This window comes from Pseudochaenichthys georgianus, chromosome 3 (genome assembly GCF_902827115.2).
Source record: "Pseudochaenichthys georgianus chromosome 3, fPseGeo1.2, whole genome shotgun sequence".
In the NCBI taxonomy this organism is placed as follows: domain Eukaryota; kingdom Metazoa; phylum Chordata; class Actinopteri; order Perciformes; family Channichthyidae; genus Pseudochaenichthys; species Pseudochaenichthys georgianus.
Genome location: NC_047505.1, coordinates 14,286,210 through 14,295,170, shown reverse-complemented (window position 1 = coordinate 14,295,170; position 8,961 = coordinate 14,286,210). Strand labels below are relative to the sequence as shown.

At 40.9% G+C, this 8,961-nt stretch overlaps 1 non-coding gene across 1 annotated transcript; it reads left to right on the top strand.

Annotated features, from left to right (window-relative positions):
- The first annotated feature begins 6,102 nt into the window (after positions 1–6,102).
- On the top strand, positions 6,103–6,174 carry trnap-agg (transfer RNA proline (anticodon AGG)). The gene has a single exon. It is a non-coding gene; the product is annotated as a tRNA-Pro (tRNA).
- The last annotated feature ends 2,787 nt before the right edge of the window (positions 6,175–8,961 follow it).

Here is an 8,961-nt window from a genome sequence, read left to right as displayed (position 1 = left end):
AGGTAAACACTGGCCGAATGCGATCAACAGCTTCACGTTTCAATGAGTACGGTACGGAACGTGAACATTAACCCTACGTCATATCTGTGAGCTGCCCAGAGTGAGTATGGCACATCTGAAAGCGTGGCAGGAAGCTCAGAGATATGAGAATTACCTTATCCTCAACCAACAGCAATGTGCGCAGAACGGCTACGTTCGTGCACATTTTCATTTGATACACATATTCTGTGTGTGTAGGTGCCCAATCAGTGACTGACACCCAATCTTTAACGATTGGACCCAAATCCCTGCATCTATCAGTGGGGCCCCCTGGCTAGTGAAATGTGTGGACCGCCCCTGGGATTTGACACAGCTGGTTGTGTCTTGTGTGGGTGTGTGTGTGTGTGAGTCTAACAGAGATAGCGCTACCCAGCCAATTCCAATACATTTTTAAATATGAGCTCATCATTCACACATTCTAACAGAAAAACTCTCATCATAGCATTTACACGGATCCTTCAACCACATTAGCAGTACAATGCAAAATGAGAAGCCTCCACACAGCAGGTGGAAAAACACGTTGATCAGTCAAACGCAACAACTCCTGAGAATCAGGATATGTCAGCAGCCCATTGATACACATTCACCAGTTCTTTATCATCAAATGACACTTTTTTTTAACCATCGTAGGAGATGGCTGTCGGACTTTAAGACCCTCATTTGTGGAAAAATGAGGTCCAAGCCGAACCGGAGAATCAGATCTCTGCCCAGTAAATGTATTGGGCAGGCAGATGATAAAATAACTGTTTTTTACTGATGTGGGAATTGGATGAGCTCATCACCGTTATCTTTACTCTGAAGTGGTACAGAAACTTCTCCTTTACAGTTACCCAGCACATGAATAAATCTATCACTAAATTTGCATTCAGGCAAATCTACCTTTTTTTACCAAAGTCAGTGTGGGACATGTCTTAATGCAAACATTCACTGTCATATTTCAAATATGTACCCTTTTTAACCACAGACATGTCCTCTAATTCTTCTAATTTCTCAATAGCATGTATGATGTGTGTGTGTGTGTGTGTGTGTGTGTGTGTGTGTGTGTGTGTGTGTGTGTGTGTGTGTGTGTGTGTGTGTGTGTGTGTGTGTGTGTGTGTGTGTGTGTGTGTGTGTGTGTGTGTGTGTGTGTGTGTGTGTGTGTGTGTGTGGTGTGTGTGTGTGTGTGGTGTGTGTGTGTGTGTGTGTGTGTGTGTGTGTGTGTGTGTGTGTGTGTGTGTGTGTGTGTGTGTGTGTGTGTGTGTGTGTGTGTGTCACTTCCCTGGTTAGATGCTGCTGGCATGGGGTCCGTCTCTTCGGACCGAATTCCCTCCTCCTCCACTCCCTCCCTCGACTGTCAGTTTGAAGAATTGTCTTTGTTGTGGTCCGATTTATCCGATCAAAAGTTCTTTTTCTGCTTCTCGTGTGGGCATTCAGCGATCCGATGACCCGTCTGTCCGCAGTTAAAACAGCGATTGTAGTTATTGCGGTCTTTTCCCCGTCCTCTGCCTTTTCCTCCCCGGCCTCGGAAACCCCCTCCTCTGCCCTGGCCATCACTTTGGGTCCAGGTGGTTGTAATAGCCTGGACCATGGTCAGCTGGCCGGGGAAAGGGGAGCATGTAGTTATTCCTTTTTGGAGGTGTTCTTTTCTGTAGAGTTCAGTTTTCTTCGCGTCTCTTTTCTTTTTCTCTCTCTTGTCATGGATCTTTTTCAGTCCTGCTTCTTCTTCTTCATCTTCTTTTCTTTGTCTCTCTTCGTCTCTTTCCCCTCTCTGTATGTCCTGCTGTGCAGCTGCTCCAGCGGCGGCTGGTATGTTGACCTCTGGTCCAGCAGCAGCAGCCCCTCCAGGAGCCTCTTCAGCAGGTAGCAGACGGGGGGAGGAAGGGGGGAATGGGGAACTTAGGTGAGGGAGAGGGTCCCGCACGCCTGAAAACAGAGGATAAAGGGAAGCATGTGGTTTATATTGTGGAGGTAACACAAAACACTTTTTATCTTCCTCTTCACTCTTATCCTCAGCCTGTATCTTTTTTATTGCCGCGGCCAATTGCCTTCTTTCACGGCACTCTGCTTCATCCTCCCAGTATTTTAAACACTTTCTATGAGTGTCCAGTTTTTCCAAGTCTTTTACTTTAATTGTACTCTTCTTTTTCATCCCATCTCCATACTCTTGTAATTTATCTCCCAGGTTTTTGATTTTTAATTTACTCAAAGAACCTCCCTTAGGAAATCCGAACATTTCCGTCCATATATTTAATTTAGACAGACTTTCTTCACCATATTTTGCTCGCATGACATCTACAATCGGACCCTCAGGAGGCTGTACAAACCCCCTCCCCTGCTTTGCTCCCATAACAAAGTCTTCAAAGTGTTACCAAAACACTCCGTGTTACCAAAACACTATTTTTCATCCGTCGATGCCAGATATTACAAATATCCTACTTTCGAGCAGTCCCTCTCATAAATGTCATGTCGAGTTTAATTACGTTTAACTTTAAACAATTTAGACTTTGTACATCTCACCCAGTATTGAAAGCCCCTTTTAGTTCGTTGGATCTCGTAAAGTCAATCGGTTCCACCCCTCGCGCTGGTCCCCTCGTCCCGTACGGTTTTTGTCAGGGTAGAGGAGGATCCAAAGATCCCGGAGCTAGCAGCCACCAGCGTCCAGAGGTGTTCCCAATCGAACATACAGAGATCCTGCCGACAACGCCACTTGTTATGGAAATCTAGGACCCAAACACGGCTGGAGAGTACAAGTCAAAGTGATCAAAACAAATAAATGGTGAATCGAGAAAAGCTGTCTTTTGGTTATTTATTTGAAGCTTCAAATACACGATACAATAATATAATGTCACAAGTCGAACAGAGTGTAAGAAAGTCTGCTCGAGAGTGCGCAGAACAATGAAAAAGCAGAGATTATATAAGAAAAGAGTGGGAATGTTATAACTCTTGTGTTCACACGGCCAGATTGTTTATGAGACACCTTCTGGCCTTGAGCAGATAGCATAACGGTTCTTGTGTGACTCCCAGTCGGCCAAAACAGCTGTGACCTTGCAGAGCCTGGGAATAACCCCATAAGAGAATATAATAATAATAATAATAATAGTAGAAAGCACATCAGGAAATAAGAAGCATTTGGTTTAAGCATATGAAAGATATAATAAGAATGATATAATAAAAAATGTCCACTACAAACCGCTTCTTAAAAAGGACAACCTCTATCCAGAGGTTTTAGCCAACTATAGACCTATTTCTCATCTTCCGTTCCTCTCAAAATTCTTGAGAAAGCGGTCGCAAAACAGCTGTGTGATTACTTAAAAAACAATGACTTATTTGAAGATGTTCAGTCTGGCTTTAGAACACATCATAGCACAGAGACAGCTCTGGTTAAAGTCACAAATGACATTCTAATAGCCTCAGACAAGGGACTTGACTCTATTCTTGTTTTGCTCGATCTCAGTGGCATTTGATACTATCGACCATGATATCTTATTGCAAAGACTAAAGCACTTGGTTGGCATACAGGGAACTGCTTTAGGCTGGTTTAGGTCCTATCTATCTGAACGCTCTCAGTTTGTACATGTTAACGATGAATCTTCCACGAAAACCAAAGTTAGCCATGGAGTGCCACAGGGCTCAGTGCTCGGACCTATTTTGTTCACATTATATATGCTTCCGTTAGGCAATATTATAAGGAATCATTCTGTAAACTTTCATTGTTATGCGGATGATACTCAACTATATTTATCAATCAAGCCTGATGAAATTAATCATCTAAATCAAATTCAAGACTGCCTCAAGGACTTAAACACGTGGATGACCTTAACTTTTTGATGCTAAACACGACCAAAACTGAAGTTATTGTACTTGGCCCGAAGAATCTACGAAACAAATTATCTAAAGATATACTAACTATGGATGGCATTAATTTAGCCTCCAGTGAGACTGTAAGGAATCTTGGTGTTATATTTGATCAGTATTTATCCTTTAATGCCCACATAAAATCAATTTCAAGGACCGCCTACTTCCATCTACGTAACATTGCAAAAATCAGGCATATCTTGCCTCAAAACGATGCAGAGAAACTAGTCCATGCATTTGTTACTTCTAGGCTGGATTATTGTAACTCTTTATTATCAGGGAGTACCAAGAAGTCAGTCAAGTCGCTTCAGCTGATTCAAAATGCTGCAGCTCGTGTATAACCAGAGTTAGGAAAAGGGACCACATTACTCCTGTTCTGGCTGCCTTACACTGGCTCCCTATAGAACACAGGATAGAATTTTAAATTCTTCTTCTCGCCAACAAAGCCCTTAATGGGAAGGCGCCATCTTACCTTAAAGAACTCATTATACACTACTGTCCTACTAGGGCATTGCGTTCCAAGAATGTAGGGTTGTTGGTTGTTCCTAGAGTCTCTAAAAGTACAATGGGAGCCAGAGCCTTTTCTTATCAAGCTCCACATTTGTGGAATCAGCTTCCAGTTTGTATTCGGGCGGCAGACACCCTATCCGTTTTTAAGAGTGCGCTTAAGACCTTCCTTTTTGATAAAGCTTATAGTTAGGGCTGATTAGATTCAGCCCCTAGTTTTGCTGATATAGTTTGTCGGGGGACATCTTACTTCTTCCTTCTCTCTGTCTATACCTGTGTACTCTCATGTTCCGATTAACCCAGCTTCCCCAAATTTCTTTATTTTTGGTGTTTATATACGCCGGGATCCGGAGTCATGGATGATCCTGCGGTCCTGTGTCCTGAATCGCGTGCCCTGGATCGCGAGTCGTGGCTGTGGTCCTGGATCATCGGTCCTGGATGGATATCCTCGTGGATTCATCTTCCTATTATACACACATGCATTTCCAAACATTTGGACTACCTATGTTGCAAATGTATTATCTTTTCAATTTACACACGGCATCTATTGCACGTCTGTCCGTCCTGGGAGAGGGATCCCTCCTCTGTTGCTCTCCCTGAGGTTTCTCCCATTTTTCCCTTTAAACTGTGGGTTTTCTTCGGAAGTTTTTCCTTGTACGATGTGAGGGTCTAAGGACAGAGGGTGTCGTATTGTCATACTGATATTCTGTACACACTGTGAAGACCACTGAGACAAATGTAACATTTGTGATATTGGGCTATATAAATAAACATTGATTGATTGATTGGGTCTGAATCTATGGTCTGAATGCATTTAAAGGTTCAGTACGCAGCGTACACGTTTTAAAATATACTGTAAAGAAATCTATTAATTGCCAGAGAGTTTATACAGAGGAACTTTATCCATCCCTTTTGATATGTATAATTTTATCAGAAAATTACTTTAATTTATTAACTCAATTATGTAATTTAATATTTACAGTAATTTCTAAAATAATGATATGTGCGTACACAAGGATGAAGATCAATATTGTCACAAGAGCCTACTTATTGTAAAATTAAGTAAATGAGGGAATAAATAAATGCAATTAAATTCACAAACATAAAATAATTCACACCCAGAAGCTTAATTAATTCCATTAAGTTAATTCACAAAAGACATTTAAAAAAGAATAGTCATAAAATAAAACATGTTTAAAAATAGGAAAAAATAAATTGGAAGTATGAACACATTATTTATAAAAGAGAATAATCCTATCAAAAAGGTGTGTTACCATTAAGTAAACATAAAGGAAAACATTTTATATTCACACTGCATATAGTATTTAAAGCCAGGAAATATATAGCTCATAAATCGTGACAAAATTATTAATATCAATTTAAAACAGTCGAACATTCAAATAAATATGTCCATGTCTGCCTGACTGAGAAAACAATACATTATAAATACAATATTGTATGATATACTGGTGACTTTAAGGTGTGTCTTTGAGTTATTAAATGTTAAACTACATAGATGTTTTGATATTTTCCAAGCATAAAACAGGAGGACATAATTAGAAAACTGTTGGGGTGAGTGATGCCTTGTGTTTTGACTGCAGTACTATAAACGTCCCACAGATGGCACTGTGGTTTACCTGAAGAAGACTGGACAACTGCATGAAGTTTGAACAACGTGGCAGTTTGTAGATCCAATTATAGACAGCCTACTGATGTGTGCATGGTTCGTTGGTCTAGGGGTATGATTCTCGCTTAGGGTGCGAGAGGTCCCGGGTTCAAATCCCGGACGAGCCCTTCTTTATGCCCCTCAGGGTCTGACAGAAGCAGTTATTCATTTAGAGCAGGGGTGTCTAAACTTTTTTCACCGAGGGCCACATACACAAAATGATACAAAGAGCTGGGCCCCTCACTCGAGGTTAGGTATATCGCCTCATATGTTCAGTTATAAGTCAGCAGAATTAATCAAGTAGGTAAATTATTCTTGATACTTGAATATACTTTAAGAAACAGCCCAGCTCTCCAGAGGGTTTCCTTGATCTTGTTAGCAGCTCATTCCTTAAAACAGAAGCCTCAGATTGATTATCACGAGAGGAAATATGAAAGGTTTATTTCAAACGTGTTATGAAAATAAGTTATTGGGCTTTTTTCTTATCAACTTAGATTTTATAGAAACATTTGTTCAACTTTAACCAACTGAATTTGTTTGAATAGTGGGGTGGTAAGAGTCGGGAGGAGCTGATAATGTATTCCGGCAAATTACTCAGACCTACTAATTAACCTAACAGAAGTTATTGAGTCCATGCAAGTTTACTGCTTGGCTCAGATCCACCAACGTTAGCAAGATCTCACCTCTATTAACTCCTGAAGAACCAGGTTCAATTAACTGCTGTTTCAATTCAGATGACCCGCTAAATCTGTTTAAGCGATCCCGAAAGATTTTGATATCAGTAAACGAGGTGTGGCCCTACCTTAGTGTGAGTGCGGCAGGGTGCAATATTACATTTGAAGCGGGAGAGGAGAGTACAGATGTAAGTTGTTCCAGTCCAAAAGGTGGGATCAGTTTATTGGAAGAAAAATAGGTCCAAACTTATACAGGGTTTTTACCTTCTCTCTTTACAACATTATAATCCTACAAAACCTACCATGCTGTGATCATGTTATAATATGAAACTTTAATTCACAGTTTTACATTTATTACCATAAATTGTAACTTCAACTGCCCAATTCAGTTGTGACATTTAAAATCTCCCGATAGAATTTAGAAGCATTTCCTCATAAATGACGTGGTGATAATAAAAAGCACATTCAAACTTTCATTCAACAAAGTTCATTTGCTCATTTCCACAGTCGAATACTTCAACTAGTCCCGCATGAATTCGGAGAGCCTTTCCTCATAGGTGGCAGGGTACTAACTTTCAACAAACATCAATTCATTCCACAATTCACATTCGTCCACAATTCACATGCGTATACTTCAACTAGTCCCGCATGAATTCGGAGGGCCTTTCCTTACAGGTGGCAGGGTACTAACTTTCAACAAACATCAATTAATTCCACTAATTTCACAAATAAATTCACTCAACTTTCAACAAAGAAATTCGAGAGATATTTACCAAGTTTGAGAGAACCTGACAGAGAGCAAACACCCAGCTCTCATGGAGAGAGCTTTTACCGGGAGAGAGTATACCAGGGGAACTCTCCCCCCCCCCCCCCGCTCTCTCTCGTTTGCTCCGTCTCTACCAGTGTCTTTATGCTCAAAGACAGGATAGAAAAACCCAAAGACACCTCCTCCATACCCATATTTGTGGAAACTGGGCATGGCCTCTGATGTACATGACTGGACATGACCAGACATATTCTATGGCTATGGCATAAGACACACCTTTCCATCTTTGTGTAAAAAGGACGTGACCCCTACTCTGCCGGACTTGCAAAAATATTATTCTCGGCTATGACATAACCACCTTTTTGGGGCCTCAATGCAGGGGCGCCACCAGGGATTTTGGGCCCCATGAAAATATATCACATTGGGCCCCACCACCACTCACAGGCCGTACCAAATGGTCTAGCGGTCCGTATATGGCCCGGGGGCCGGAGGTTCCCCACCCCTGCTTTAATATAATAACATTAGTATTAATATCATAACCAAAATGTCGGTGATTAACATTTTGTTTACAGACTGATCACTCAATGCTTCAAACGGTCCATCATCCTAAATAGACTAAAAGCAGTTTTTTGTTTTATATAGATCATTGGCTATGTGGGAAAATACTGTGTTTGAAATGTATAATTTAAATGAGATGTTAGCTTTTTGTTATATATATAATATATATATATATATTGTATTCCAGTCTCCCTTCAGATATGTTAAGTATTATTCAACACAATGCTGCTCACCTCCTTCAGTTTGGAGAAAAGCTGGTTCAGGTTCAGCCTTATGGGGGGACAGGGCTGCTGAGCCTAAAGATGGATCTGTTGGACCTGGCGCCAGGGGGAGGGACAACTGATTTAGTATGAATAGGCGCTAAAAATGTGTCTGCATTTATTAAAGGTAGGTAGGTAGGTAAGAATGGAGAAACCAGCTCGAGTGCGCTCGAATTTGAAAGTACACAACCGAAAAAAATCTTACAGAGCCCCTCCTCCAACACACACAAACGTGCACATGACCAATGAGGGCACGAGATAAGTTTGTGCACAGATGTAAGGCTGACAGGCAGGTAGGCCATCCAGTTATTTTAGCTGGGCCGGCTCAGATGATTGGTCGTGCTTTTTACAGCGCCACGGCTTCCACAGATGAATTTTTTGTATGTATTTATTGTCAAAGCATTTAATATATTCATTGCTATCGGGATGTTAAGAGCATTCCATGGAATATAACAAAAATTGCTTCTGAAGTGAATTACCTACCATACCTTTAAATGTCAGCTAAAAGAGCAGTGAAGAGCAGTGAATTTGCTGTAAAGATATTAACAGTACTTAATGTCAATTTAGTAAACAAAAAACATTAGCTAACAGACTAATTTCCACCACTCATGGACCACACCCACCTTTTCTTGTGAAAAAACTGGGTGACATACTGTC